At 47.9% G+C, this 13,880-nt stretch overlaps 1 long non-coding RNA gene across 1 annotated transcript in view; it reads right to left on the bottom strand.

Annotated features, from left to right (window-relative positions):
• The window catches only part of LOC309629643, a 545,666-nt gene that overhangs the window by 418,639 nt on the left and 113,147 nt on the right, over window positions 1-13,880 (bottom strand). The window lies entirely within an intron of this gene.

Here is a 13,880-nt window from a genome sequence, read left to right on the forward strand (position 1 = left end):
GAAACAGTTGATGATTTTTGACAACATTTTTTTTTCTTTTGCTAAATTTTAACCTGATCCCTACTTGTTGTATCTTTCTGCTTTCTTCCGGATTCCTTTTTTTTTTTTTCTTCTTCTTCTTACCAGAGTCAACAACTCAAGGATTTTCTCAAAGAGGACTTTGTGGGATAAATTCTTTGAAATCATGTATGTATGAGAATAATGTTACTTATTATGTTAAGTAATAATTTAGTTTTCCTCACAAAGCTGGATACACTGTTTTAGGCTCAAATGCTTTTCCTTCAAAATATTTAAGTGATTCTCCACTGTTCTCTTGTGTCTGTCACCATTGACAGCTCCGTGAAAATCTGGTTTTGCCCTTTTGTAGGAGTTGTGGGTTGCATTGTGTACCCTAAAAAGATTGTTGAAGTCCTAGCCCCTGGTACCTTGTGAATGTGACCTTATTTAGAAATAGGGTTGTTGCAGATGTAATTAGTTAAGATGAGGTCAGACTGAAGTAGGGGGGCCCCTAATCCAGTACGACTGGTGTCCTTGTAAGAAGAGTAGAAGAGACACAGACACACAGGGAGATGCCATGTGACAATGGAGGCAGAGATGGGAGTGATGTGTCTACAAACCAAGGAGCGCCAAGGATCGCCAGCAAACACCAGAAGCTGGGGGAGGGGCCTGGAACAGATTCTCCCCTAGACCCTTCAGAGGGAGCCTGGTCCTACTCATACCTTCATCTTGGACTTCTAGAACTATGAAAGAAGACATTTCAGTTGTTGTGAGACACCCAGTTTGTGGTACCTCCTTAGGGCAGCCCAGGTAAACTAATACAGTAGGTAATCTACTTTTTCCTTTGGGGGGATTTGAAATTTCACTTTCTCCTTAATCCTTATCTTCTTATTACTAACAGCAGGTTGATATTGTCTCCCTAGAGGTTGGATAAAAGGCCTACCTGAGGTCGTTGGGGTGAGTTTTAGGAAGATAAAAGCTTCTAGTATGAAAAGGGCTCATCAGCCTCATCCCTCACCCCCAGACGCCCTCCCACCTCCTTCCAAGCATTTCCCTTTATGGTGGGGGGTGGGGAAGCCAGCCTCTAAATAATTGCCCTGGGGAGGCCTGGGGAAGGCAACTTCTGCTGGGGCTCCCCTGGCCTGGATCCAGGGCTGCAGGGAACAGCCAGATTGGCACAAAGCGCCCTCCCCGAGGTGGGGATGGAATGGGATGGGCAAGGACGCGGGGGCTCCAGGCTCCAAGCTTGCGTGTGCATAGCGGTGGTTTCTCTCTGCGCCCTCTGTCTCTCGGGGCCCTGAGCACCCTGAAACCCCGAGGCCCTCAGCTGAGCAGTGCAAGTCTGGTGGGGGAGCTGGGAGGGGTCGGCCCTGATTGCTCCGGGGAGAGAGAAAGAGCCACAAGTCGAAGGTGCCTTTCCAGCCCCCATGTGGGACCCGTGGCCTTGACGGCTTTCCCTACCTGCCCGTCACCTCACCCCACCCACAATGCCCACCTGGCCAAACCAGCTATTTTGTCAGTGTTGAAGGGGCTCTTAGACCCGCCAATTTTTTTTTATCAGCTGTTTGATCTCAGGGGTGGTTCCCAGGAGGCGCCTGGCAGCCCCCCAGAGTTCTCCACTTTGCGTGGACGGCACAAAACAAACAAATCAATGAACACATCAAGAATTTCATTCACGGCCTCCTGTGATCTGAGATGTCCTCAGATCCCTGAGTCACGCCTGTGCCGACACGCAAAGTAAGAAGGCGCGTGTACTTCCGCTTACTCTGCGGTGGTGACGGGCGCGGGCAGGGGAAGGAAGGGGCACACGCCGCGGTCCGCCCGGGGCCGGGGCCGGGCCAGGCCTCTGTTGCTCCTGACTCCGTGGCTCCATCCCCAAAGGGCTGCGGATTCAAGGAGAACCAGCGTTCCGGGCCCCAGGAAGGATGTGGGTCCCCTATCGGCATTCCGGACAGGAAAAGCCACGAGCAGCGGTGACAAGCCAGGAGGCGCCTTCGAGGGCGCCCTGGGGGTGTCAGCTGTGCGCGGAGCTGCGAGGCCCCGGGGCACGACGCCGGGGCTTTGTATCGACACCCGTTTCCCCCCAGGTTAGCGGGAAACGGTGAGCGCTGCCGGGATACAGGGAACCCGGGGCCACATCCTTCGCGGAGGAGACGCTTCAGCGCTGGGGCGGCCAGGCCAGGGTCCCCGATCCCCGTGCTGAGGGCCGCCCCGGGCTGTCGGAAAGGCGCACCGGTCGGCCCTTGGGCAGAACAGCGCGCGGTCCGGAAGGTTCTGACTCCCTGGGACACTGTGGTCAGCTGAAATGTGCAGACCATCCCCGGCCCTCGTTCATGCCCAGCGGGTACCGCAAGCATTTAGGACGGTGCCAGCCAGGCGCTTGGCCCTGTGGGCGGGGGAGGAGGGGAGGGGCGCCGTCCGGGCACGTGGCCCAGCGACTCCTCCCCGCAGACCCCGCGGGAGGTGCCCGGGCTCTCGGGGCGTCAACCTGCCCTGCCCGGCCTCCTGCCCTTCGCCCCGCCCGGCCTAGGCTGTGGGCCGGTCCCGTCCAATGTGTGTTTATTGAGGGTCTGTTCTGTGGCAGGTCGGGGGCTGGGCGCCTGCTGGGGGTCACAGAGGTCAAAGACACTCAGCTTGTGCCTCTTCGTGACTTACTATCCAGATAGCATTTTGGGGAGGCCCATATGTCTACCAGCGTGTGTCAGGGTTCCCTAGAGAAACAGAACAAATAGGATGTGCATACTTGTCTCTTCGTGTCTCTCTCCCTCTCTCCATATATATACACACATATATATGGAGAGAGAGAACATATATATAAAGGATTTTTGTTATTAATGAATAATATATATATATATTTATCATTTAGCTAGCTAGCTAACTAGCGATTATCTATTCAACTATCTAATCTTTCTAAAAATCTAAGATCTGCAGGGCAGGCTGGCAGGCTGGAGACTCCTGGAGGAGTTGATGCTGCAGCCTGAGTCCAAAGGAAGTCTGGTGGCAGCCGCCTCTTCCCCCGGGGACCGTAGTCTTGTCACTTAAGGCCTTCGACTGCTCGGACGAGGCCTGCCCCCATCGCAGAGGGAAATCTGCTTTCCTCAGGGTGCACTGATTTAAGTGTTAATCACATTTAAAAGTAAGTCAGACGGAGAAGGACAAATACCATATGCTATCACTTATATGTGGAATCTAAAATATGACACAAGTGAATTTATTTACAAAAACAGAAACAGACTCACAGACATAGAGAACAAACTTATGGTTACCAGGGGGGAAAGGGATGGGGGAGGGAGAAACTGGGAGTTTGGGATTAACAGATACACACTACTATATATAAAATAGATAAACAACAAGGGTCTACTGTATAGCACAGGGAACTATATTCATTATCTTGTAATAATGTATAACAGAAAAGAACATGAAAAACAATATATATGTGTACATATATATGTATATTTATAACGGAATCGCCTTGCTGTACACCTGAAGCTGACACAACACTGTACGTCAACTATACTTCAATAAAAACAAAAAACACCTTCACAGCCACATCTGTGTTTGACCAAACAACTGGGCACTGTGGCCCAGCCAGCCTGACACATGAAATTAACCATCGCAACCAGTAACCATTAAACAATTTAATAAATTTAAAAAAATCAAATGTAACAAAGGCATGATTGGGCCGGGAGTGCATGGGAGCCGGAGGACTCAGTTCCCCTGGGGACTGGGAAGAGCCACTTGGAAGAGGGGATGACGTTTGGAAGAGGGTCTCATTAGGCTTGACATGCGGTGGGTGGCAGGAAGGCTCCTGGCATTTGCCTTTGGCCTGGGCCGCCGAGGAGGTGGGCTGGGAAAGACCCCGAGGCTTGCTGTTGTGGGCAGGTCCACATGCGGCTGTGCTGTGCACAGGGACGCCATGGCGGCCCCGGTGCTGGGCTCTTGAGACTGGAGGGCTGAGGTTCCAGAATCCTGAGCAGAGGCAAGATCATTGCAGGAGAAGCGTTATCACCCTCTGTAGGGGGACGCGCATAGCGCACCTCAGCTGGAGACAAAGTCAGGGCAAGGCTGGTGGAAAGCTGCCCTCTCCCCCAAAGCCTGGAGATTTTCCGACAGCTTTTCTGCCTTCCCAGGGGCTGGAATGCAGCCCTCTTGGTAGGCTGGAGGCGGAGGGGTAGCATTGGGATTGATGGATAGCACGTCAGCCTGAGTGGAGGCCTCATTCCTGCTCCACCATCCTCCCCGGCAAGTCACCAGGGGGAACCATCTCCAGACGCCCAAATCCAGAGAGATGAGAGACCTTGTTTAGGGGCAAAGTGTGGTGCAGGCTTGTTTTCCCCCAGGAGCTGATGTGGGTTCGCACATGTGTGCATAGAAAACATTCTGGTTTTCTGTGTCAGTTCCCACTGTGTTATTTGGAGATCGTTCAATGCCTTCCCAGCGAGGTTTCATTTTCCACTCACCACCCCCTATTGTCTGAAAGGGCCCAGAGCTCCCCAAGCTGTAGGGTAATGCATTTGTCATCTTTGAGAGGATAAGGCACTCACTGAACACTTAGCCCTTGAGTGGCGACACTACCTCACAGCACGAGTGTCAGCAGGGGCGAGCCCCGCCAGGGGGCCCTGAAGCCCGGCGTTTGGAGGAGCAGTCCCCTTGCTGGGGGCTGGCTGTGTCGCCAGAGGCAAGCTTGGCCACCAGCCCTCACTGGCTGGGGTCAGCTCCCCTGAGGGATGGCTGTGTGGGGAGGTGAGGGGGGACCGCAGGGCTAAGCTGGCCTTGTATGTCCCGAGTTCACGGTCAACTCAGAGGTGCATCCAACATCTGCACGATTATCTCAACTAGGGGTGCCTTTGGCAGCTTAAAAACACCACCTGAAAGATCTCCAGGTTTTATTCTGAGGTCTGCAGATCGGTTTGTGCTTTGCAATTTCTATCTACAAAGTGATAGTTATTCGTGAGAGAGACCCCAATGTCAGGAGCCTGTGGTCTTACCGTCTGGGCCCTGGGTTAAGTGCAGGGCTTGGGATGCAGGTGGCTGCGTGGGCAGTGGCTGGACCAATGCGGAGAGAGGAATGTCTACCTTGTTCTGGAAACTTCTTGAATCTGTGACAACCCTTAACAAGCCCCGGAGGAGAAACCATTGTTCTCCTCAGAATTATGTTCCGTGATCTTTGAATGAGCAATGTTTTCATTTTTGGTGGATTGTGGCTCAAAGTATAGAATATTTACCTTGACATGTCCCCAGGAGTGGGATAAACTTGTTCCGAGCCATCCCTGGTGGACGCATCCCTGTAACTGCAGGAGTGTGTCCACGAGGGCCTTGGACCCTCAGCAGCATCTCTTATTATTGACTCGTTGTTTCCCACTCAGGTTGTCTAAATCGGTAAGTTAGGACCATATCCAGGAGAACACTCACACTGCGCCTGTATGTAGACTGGATTCAGTTCACACCCCCAATCCAGTGCCTGGGAGGGGGGCTACCTGGCCTGGGACTCCTGGCACTGCACCCACTTCAGGCTCTTTAGCCAGTGGTCACCTTTCAATGTGGCACGTTCTAGTATCATTCTGAGAAAAAAACTCTCAAATTACAGTCTGTTTCTGTTTTGTAAATAAATTCACTTGTATCATTTTTTAATTAGATGCCGCATTAAGTGCTATCATATGATATTTGTCTTTGCCTGACGTAGTGAAGCGCATCCTGTGGGTTCGTACCTCCTCCATCCCATGCTAGACACACTTGGGTCTCCTCCATCATCCCCAGACCATACGGTTTCAATGCCTGGCACCATCTTATTGCCTGGACACTCTTGGATACTATGACTGTCTTTAAATGTTGTGTCCGGAAGGGGAGAGAACATTGCAAACTGATGTAGCATAAAAGGAGGGCGCTACCCAGCTGTGCTTTTCAAGCCCTCTATTGTACGTCTTTTCTCTCTCGTTAAATCGTAAGGTTCTTAACAGCAGAGACCTTTCCTATATTCTATGTTTCCTATTGGGATTTTACCCATGCCTCGTAAAGTTAGCTACATAGATGAGATGAATAATACATGTTGTGGGCAATAATAGTAATTCTCTTCAAGACAGTGGTGAACTGAAGCTGCCTTATACCCTCTTCTGAGAAGCAGTTGTTAAATATTCAGGAATTTGAGGGATCTGATTGTTAAACTGTTGATGCCTTGACATTGGCCGCGGTAGGAATAGCTACACCGCTACACCATGGAAACTGGCAAAGGCAGCAGATTTCCCTCTCAGAGAGATGGTTTACCTACACACCACTGCTTGAAGATGAGACAAACCTCCTGCCATTCATTCCCAGAGAAAAATGAGGAAGACCCATGGATTCCCATCCCCCCCCACCATTTGTTCAGAGGATAAAATCGACTATGCTTTTTTGCTTTCTGGAATATTTTTTTTCTCAATAAAGAATAAAAAATAACTCTGGGTTAAAGATGGGCAACTGAAAATAATCATAATATTCCCAGGCACATGTGCTCTGGAAATGTAGACAACTCCTCCCCCCTCCCTTTCTCATGAAAGCTCTTGTTCAGCCAGGGAATTTTGCTGAGAGAATATAAGATTTTGCAGACACTGAGAATGTTAAACCACAGGTCTTACTGTCATCATTTTAGACACTTATTTACTTTAAAGAAACCGTGGGGTGGGAATATGAGATTCAGCTACTATTCGAGTCTGGTTTTCTGAAAATAACTTGCCGTTTGGGAAGATGATAAAGAGTGTTGATCTCAACGGCTTGGCTGAATTTCCTAGAGAAGTTTTAACTTTGCCAATCCCAAGACTAGGTGAAGTGTTTCTTAAGGAATAACTCATTCTTCAGAGTGTTCCGTGTGTTCTGAAATCTCAACGTGCCAACGCTAAACTATCCCTTTAGAGAGAACAACCCTCTCTTGAGAATCCCGAGGCCTCACGCAGCTGGGCTTGACTGATACTCAAAACACTGAAAGACTTAATTTTTTCTTTTCAAAATATATTTTACTTCAGTAAACCTTAAGCCAAGCCTCCTGCAGATGGCAGACAGCTTAACTGCTGTGGTAAACTCATCTGACGTTTTTGGGAAAACTTTGGGTGCTATAACCGTCCATCGAACCCAGAGAAAATAGATTTCAACCCACACAAAGTCATGCATATGGACCAGCCTCTCGACTTGGCGGCCAAAGTTTTACCCAAGGCTGTTCCTTTCCCCCCTTTCCTTTTCAGCCTCTCTCGAAAGGCTTGCAAGTCCAGAATGTATTATTGGGACAGCAAAACAACAGAGGCCCAAGAAGAAATGAATCGGCAATGCTGTTTCTGTCCCCACCCTATCTGTCTTCCTGGTGTGTCTGAGATGGTGGGTGACCGGATCAGCTGACTGTATTCATGTATTAGCTTCTTTTATTTATTTACTTATTTTTAAATTTTGCAGGCACCGGTGTGCCTCTAGGTAGCTCACATCCTTGGTCCTTGGTGGCACTAGTTGTAAATTGCAGGAGACACCATATCTTTTTTTTTTTAATCTTTTGGCTGGGCCACACGGCATGTGGGATCTTCGTTCCCTGACCAGGGGTCGAACCTGTGCCCCCTACATTGGCAGCGAGAAGTCTTAACCACTGGACCGGCCGGAAAGTTCCCACCACACCTTTCTTGTGTGCCGTCCGTATGCCGGGCACTGCCCAGGCTTTATTATCTTGGACAATGCATTTTCTGTCTCTGTATCAATCAGGGATGTTTTCTAAATGAGTGACTTCTGATTCAACATGGAATTTATAATTCGGGGATTATAAGAAAAATATTCAGCATGAAAGCTGCTGTTCCTCACCGCGCCCGAGATCCCTGCCGTCTTCGTGGCAAAGTTAAACACAAAACCCAGTGGAGAGTGGCTTGGTTTACTTCAATAACTAGGGACGATGAAGTTTGATTACTTGTTTATAAACACTTGCAAACACCCCGTAGCTCGAATAGCCAACCCATGTTGGTACTTTACACGGATTTGTTTTAACTGCTTCCTTTTACGTATGTTACCGTGGGTATTGATGAGAGAGCCCTTGGCTTTGACCCGTGCTCTCAGCGTCCAGTGTGCACGGTCACGGGGCAGCTGCAGGCGTCGCATGCCACCTCGTACACATGGCGGGAAGGAAATCCGGGGGCAGGTGGCGCCGGGTGGGCATGGTAGGGCCTGGACCTGGATGCCGAGAAGGAAACAGCTGATGTAGGTGGTGGTGATTGGACATCTGACCAGATTTGTTCACAGAATGGGCAAGACACCCCGAGAACCCCCCCATCCCCAAGTCCTTGGGTGGGCAGCAGAGGCAGGGGTGGGCTCTCATTAGAGGGGGGATGGGCTCCAGGAGAGTGCGTGGCCCAAGCTGGTGCTGGGGAGGAGTGACGAGCATCCTTCTTTGTCCAGCTCATTGTCCTATCAGAGCAGTTTGGAAGATGAATGCCCACACCCTTCAGTGACTAGACGGGGTTGTCGTGTGGACCATAGTGGTTCCACATCCATGGACTCTGAGGAGAACCCATCTCTCACCATGTCACACCCACTCTCCTGCTGTAGATACGGCTGGTTTTGTCATTATGCCCAATTTGGAGATGAAGACATTGAAGCTCAGAGAACTCACTGGGCTTGCACAGCTTCCCTTGGCATCTCAGTGCCAGGGATCTGAGGGAAACCTGACATCTTCCATATTTGTCAGCTCAGGAGCCAGATCGCTCTGGGCTTCCTCACTTTATCTTCCTCTTTTCTTTACCACTCGCCCCGGGCTGCCTCCTTCAAAGCTGCTGTTCAACCAGATGTCCTTTGTTTCATTAAATACTTTCAAGTGTTTTTCTCTCTCCCAAAAATCATCCTGCTTAGACAATGTTTTTCTCACAAAATACACGAGTGGTTGCTGGTGATCTGTTTACTTTCCCTTTCCTTTCTCCAGGAAAATCAAAGATGTTAAGTCCCTTTGCAGAAAAGAACCTTTCCATGTATGACCAGGAAAGGGTTCATTGTCCTTCGGAAGCTTTGGGCTATGAGCCATTGAGAATCCTAGTGACAAATGCTTAAATATGAAAACAAAACAAAACAAAACACCACTTCTCTAAAGCCCAGAGGCAGCACTTCCGGGGCTCAGTGGCCCACAGACGTCAACAAATACCAGAATCCTTTTCCCCATTGGATTCGCTGCTCCTTAGCCTTGTCCTCTTCTGGTCAAAAGATGGCTGCTGCTGCTCCAGCGATCACTGCAACATACAGATTGTTTAGAGGCAGACACATTTCTCTTCACATGACTTTATCAAGGAGGAAAAGATACCTCTGCTGCTCCCCAGGTTCCTTCCAGCTCACCTACACGCTCAGCCAATCCACACCCCCTCACTGGGGCACTTGGTCCCCTGCATGCTGTACACAGGTGGGGGGGCCATTTCTCAGTCTCATCTAGGTTTCCATCTATGGTCCCCTCCTCTTCCATCTCCTTCTTATCTGAGCTGAGGGTTGGAGTTCTCCATGGGACTTGAAGAAATCCTTCCTCTGTGCCTGGGATATTCTAAGCCTTCCAGGCATCTTTCTGGGTTTTTCTAAAGGCTATGTGTCCCAACCACTGAGGTGTGGGCCAGAAGGGGTCAGGTTTTCACTTCCTCCTGATCTCTCGCCTCCTCTGTCTGACCTCCTGACCACATGATGCAGGAGCTGGGTTTCTGACCTTTTCTTTCTTTTTTTTTTTTTTAAACTTATTTTTTTTTTGGCCGTGCCACATGGCTTTTGGGATCTTAGTTCTCCGATCAGGGATCAAACCCGGGCCCATGGCAGTGAAGGCCCCGAGTCTTAACCACCAGGGAATTCCCTTGTCATTTTCAATTTCACAATCTTCTCTTACCCGTGGCTTGGTCACCGCAAGGAAAGGGGGATCTTCCCTTCCCCAGGGAAGCATCTTGATGATCTGACCCCTCTCCACTCAGAACTTAGAAAATCCTCCTTCTCAATGAGAACAGCCTTCCAAGGGACAGTCTTGCTGAGATGGAAACAGATAAGCCACTTGACAGTCAGAGTTGTTATGGAGTAAGGTAATTTGTGTGAAGCACGCACACGAGTGTCTGGCATATAGAGCCCTCCACAGGAAGTAGCTGCTGACGTTATGATTTTTATGAGTGACGATCACTGAGCTTCATGTCATGATCAGTCCTGCCCAGAGGTCTGGACAAGAAGGGCTCCACCTTGGTTTCCCCATGGGGTCAGAAATCTGTGGGGCTGAGCCCATGCCCCACCCACCCCCTTCTAGACCCTGTTCCAGGTGCCGGGGACTCTGGAGTTCCCACCCCCGTGGTCCCAAGACTGCTTCTCCCAGGGGTCAGCCCCCCTCCCCAGGGTGAACCTGCGGCAGGTTGTGCCCCCTTAGACCCAGGGAGGTGGCCGTGGAACGGCTTTTCGTGAGATGAATGATCGACAGCTAAGTGAGCTGGACCGCTACAGTGGCTGGGAGGTTTCGCAGGGGATGGACGGAACCGGGTGGGGGGATAGAGACGACAGAGTGAAGGAGGGGCCCTGCACTGGCAGATGGAGGCCGTGCCACCGATTCCAGAACCCCTGGGAGAGGGAGTCGTCTACATTCAACCTGAGTTTTCCAGGTTGTTATAAGGTCTATTTATCGGGGTGGAAGGCTAGGACTCAATTGAACACTTTGTCCACTTGATTTATCACTTTAAAATATTTAAGTGTGTGGTCTGTATGCCTCCACTTTAGTTCGCAGCCTGGGTCCCCCCAGTGTTAAGGGTGGGCCCAGTCGGAATGGTGTTCCCGGGTTGCCCTTACGGTGCCTCAACCATCGACTGAGTGATTTTAATTTATATTATCTCGTTTGATTGCTCTTATTAACTATCAAAGCAACTGCAGACTGGGGTATTACTGTGACTCCCCACTTGACAGTATTGAATGCCCTGAAGCTAATACATCACGTAATTCCATCGCGTAGTTTAAATTTCTTTCCTGGGAGAAAAATGATCAAGGCACTGCACACATGGGGCCAAAGTACACCCAGCACTGGGAATTCTTCCATACAGCAGACCCGAGTCCTGAGCAACAGAGTGGCTTTGATTCCCTAGTAGATCTACTCTGGCAGGTGCCATGCTTCACGTGCCTCCTCATGGCCTTTGGAAGTGCCACCTCCTAACAAATACTGGACACTTGGCAAGAAAATCACGACGGGGATGTTTGTACTCAGGGCTGTGCCAAGTTCTGCCAAAGATGGAAGATTATAGGACATGGTTCCTGCTCTCTGAGTAGTGAGTAGAACTGAGGAAGAAATAGAGTATGAGAGAGCACATGCTTTTAAAAAATTTACTTCTCAACAGTTTTAATTTAAAAAAATTGAATAGGTAATATAATCACATGGCTCAAAATTAATAAGCCACAGAAGGCTCTTCCTTCGACACGAATCCTCTAGCCACCCAGGTCTCTTCTCCATAAGCAATCAATCTTACTAATTTCTTCCAGTGATGCTTTATGTATATGTATTTTATACATATTATATATATATATATATATACATGTAAACATATGTATATGTCAATACATATACATGTGCATTATATATATATATATAATAAACACATACACGCATTTCTTCTCCTTCTTACACAAATGGTAATACATTACGCACTTAAGAACATAAACTATCTTTTAAAATTGAGGTATAGTTGATTTACAATGTTGTGTTTGCTTCAGGTGTACAGCAAAGTGATTCAGTTATACATATACATATATATGTATACATATATATATTCTTTTTCAGATTATTTTCCATTATACATTATTACAAGATGTTGAATATAGTTCCCTGTGCTCTACAGTAGGCCCTTGTTTTTTATTTTATATATAGTAGTTTGTATCTGTTAATCCCAGGCTCCTGATTATCCCTCCCCTGCCCCTTTCCCCTTTGGCAACCACAAGTCTGTTCTCTATGTTTGTGAATCTGTTTCTGTTTCGTAGATAAGTTCATTTGTGTCATTTTTTAGATTCCACATATAAGTGATATCATATGCTATTTGTCTTTCTGTGCCTGACTTACTTCATTTAGTATGATAGTCTCTAGGTCCATCCATGTTGCTGCCAATGGCATTATTTCATTATTTTTTATGGCGAGTAATATTCCATTGTATATATGTACCACATCTTCTTTATCCACTCATCTGTTGATGGACACTTAGGTTGCTTCCATGTCTTGCTTATTGCAGATAGCGCTGCTATGAATATTAGGGTGCATTTTTCTTTTTGAATTAGAGTTTTCATCAAAAGTAGACTATTTTAAAGGTAGTTTCAGGTCCACAGCAAAACTGAACACAAGTACAGAGGCTTCCCATATACCCCCTGGTCCCACACACCTACAATCTGTCCCGTTATCAACATCCCCAACCAGACGGTACGTTTGTTACAATTGATGAACCTACACTGACTCATCATTATCATCCAGAGTCCATAGTTTACATTGGGGTTCACTCTTGGTGCAGTACATTCTATGGGTTCGGACAAGTGTTTGACATGTATCCACCATGATAGCATCATACCAAACAGTCTCGTTGTTCTAAAAATCCTCTGAGAGCACATACTTTAATACTCTATTGTGTTGGGAGTCTAGAGCAGGAGTTGGCAAACTTCTTTTGTAAAGTTAGTAAATATTTTAGGGTTAATGGGCCATACCGTCCCTGTCTCAGCTACTCAACTCTGCTATTGTTTCAAGAAAGCAGCCCTAGGGCTTCCCTGGTGGTGCAATGGCGCAGTGGTTAAGAATCCACCTGCCAATGCAGGGGACATGGGTTTGAGCCCTGGCCCGGGACGATCCCACATGCTGCGGAGCAACTAAGCCCGGGCGCCACAACTACTGAGCCTGTGCTCTAGAGCCCACGAGCCACAACTACTGAGTCCGTGTGCTGCAACTACTGAAGCTCATGTGCCTAGAGCCCGTGCTCTGCAACAAGAGAAGCCACCACAATGAGAAGCCCGCGCACAGCAACGAAGAGTAGCCCCTGCTCGTGGCAACTAGAGAAAGCCTGTGCGCAGCAGCAAAGACCCAATGCAGCCAAAAATAAATAAATAAATAAAATAAATAAATAAATAAATAAATATATATAAAAAGAAAGCAGCCCTAGGTGATATATAACCAAATGAGCATGGGTGTGTTTCAGTATAACTTTATTACAGATGCTAAATTTGAATTTCATATGCTTTTAACCTGTAATGAAATACTGTTTTTCTTTGGATTTCTTCCAACCATTTCAAAATGTAACAACTATGTTTGCTGGCCGTACAAAGACAAGTGGTGGGCTGTATTTGACCTGTGGGCTGTAGTTGCTGACTCCTGGTCTAAAGCTGTGTCTCCTGAATTGGTTAGTAGGACAAAATTACTTCATGGGCTATTAATAGGCATGCAGAAAAATAAGTTTGGGAACTACTACAGACTCTGTATCCTTCTTAGAGAGTCATGGTACACATTAGCATAATAAAGGTTCTGAGAAGTCCTGCAATTGAATAACCTATGCAGCATTTTCCCACTGTTTACTTAGTGCAACCTTTCCCATACTTGGTCATGAGAATCTTCCTCCTCCTCCTCCTCCTTCTTCACCATAGGATATGTATTAACTCCTTGTAGAACTGGTATTCTGAAGCACCCAGATTGGGAAATGTTGGCCTAGAGGTCCTAAACCTGTTGAGCACAGTTTGGAAGTGGTGGGAAGAGTCCAAGGAGGGTTTTTGGAAAAGCTGGGATTTAAGTCTAAACAACTTTTTGTTTTTGTTTTTGTTAGGTAAGAAGTGGATTTATTTAGAGAGATACACATTCCATAGACAGAACGAGGTCCATCTTAAAAGGCTAGAGCAGCCTGGGAGAAACACATTCCACAGTGTGGGCCATCTCAGAA

This window comes from Balaenoptera borealis, assembly GCF_965194805.1.
Source record: "Balaenoptera borealis genome assembly, chromosome: 5".
NCBI classification, from domain to species: Eukaryota; Metazoa; Chordata; class Mammalia; order Artiodactyla; family Balaenopteridae; genus Balaenoptera; species Balaenoptera borealis.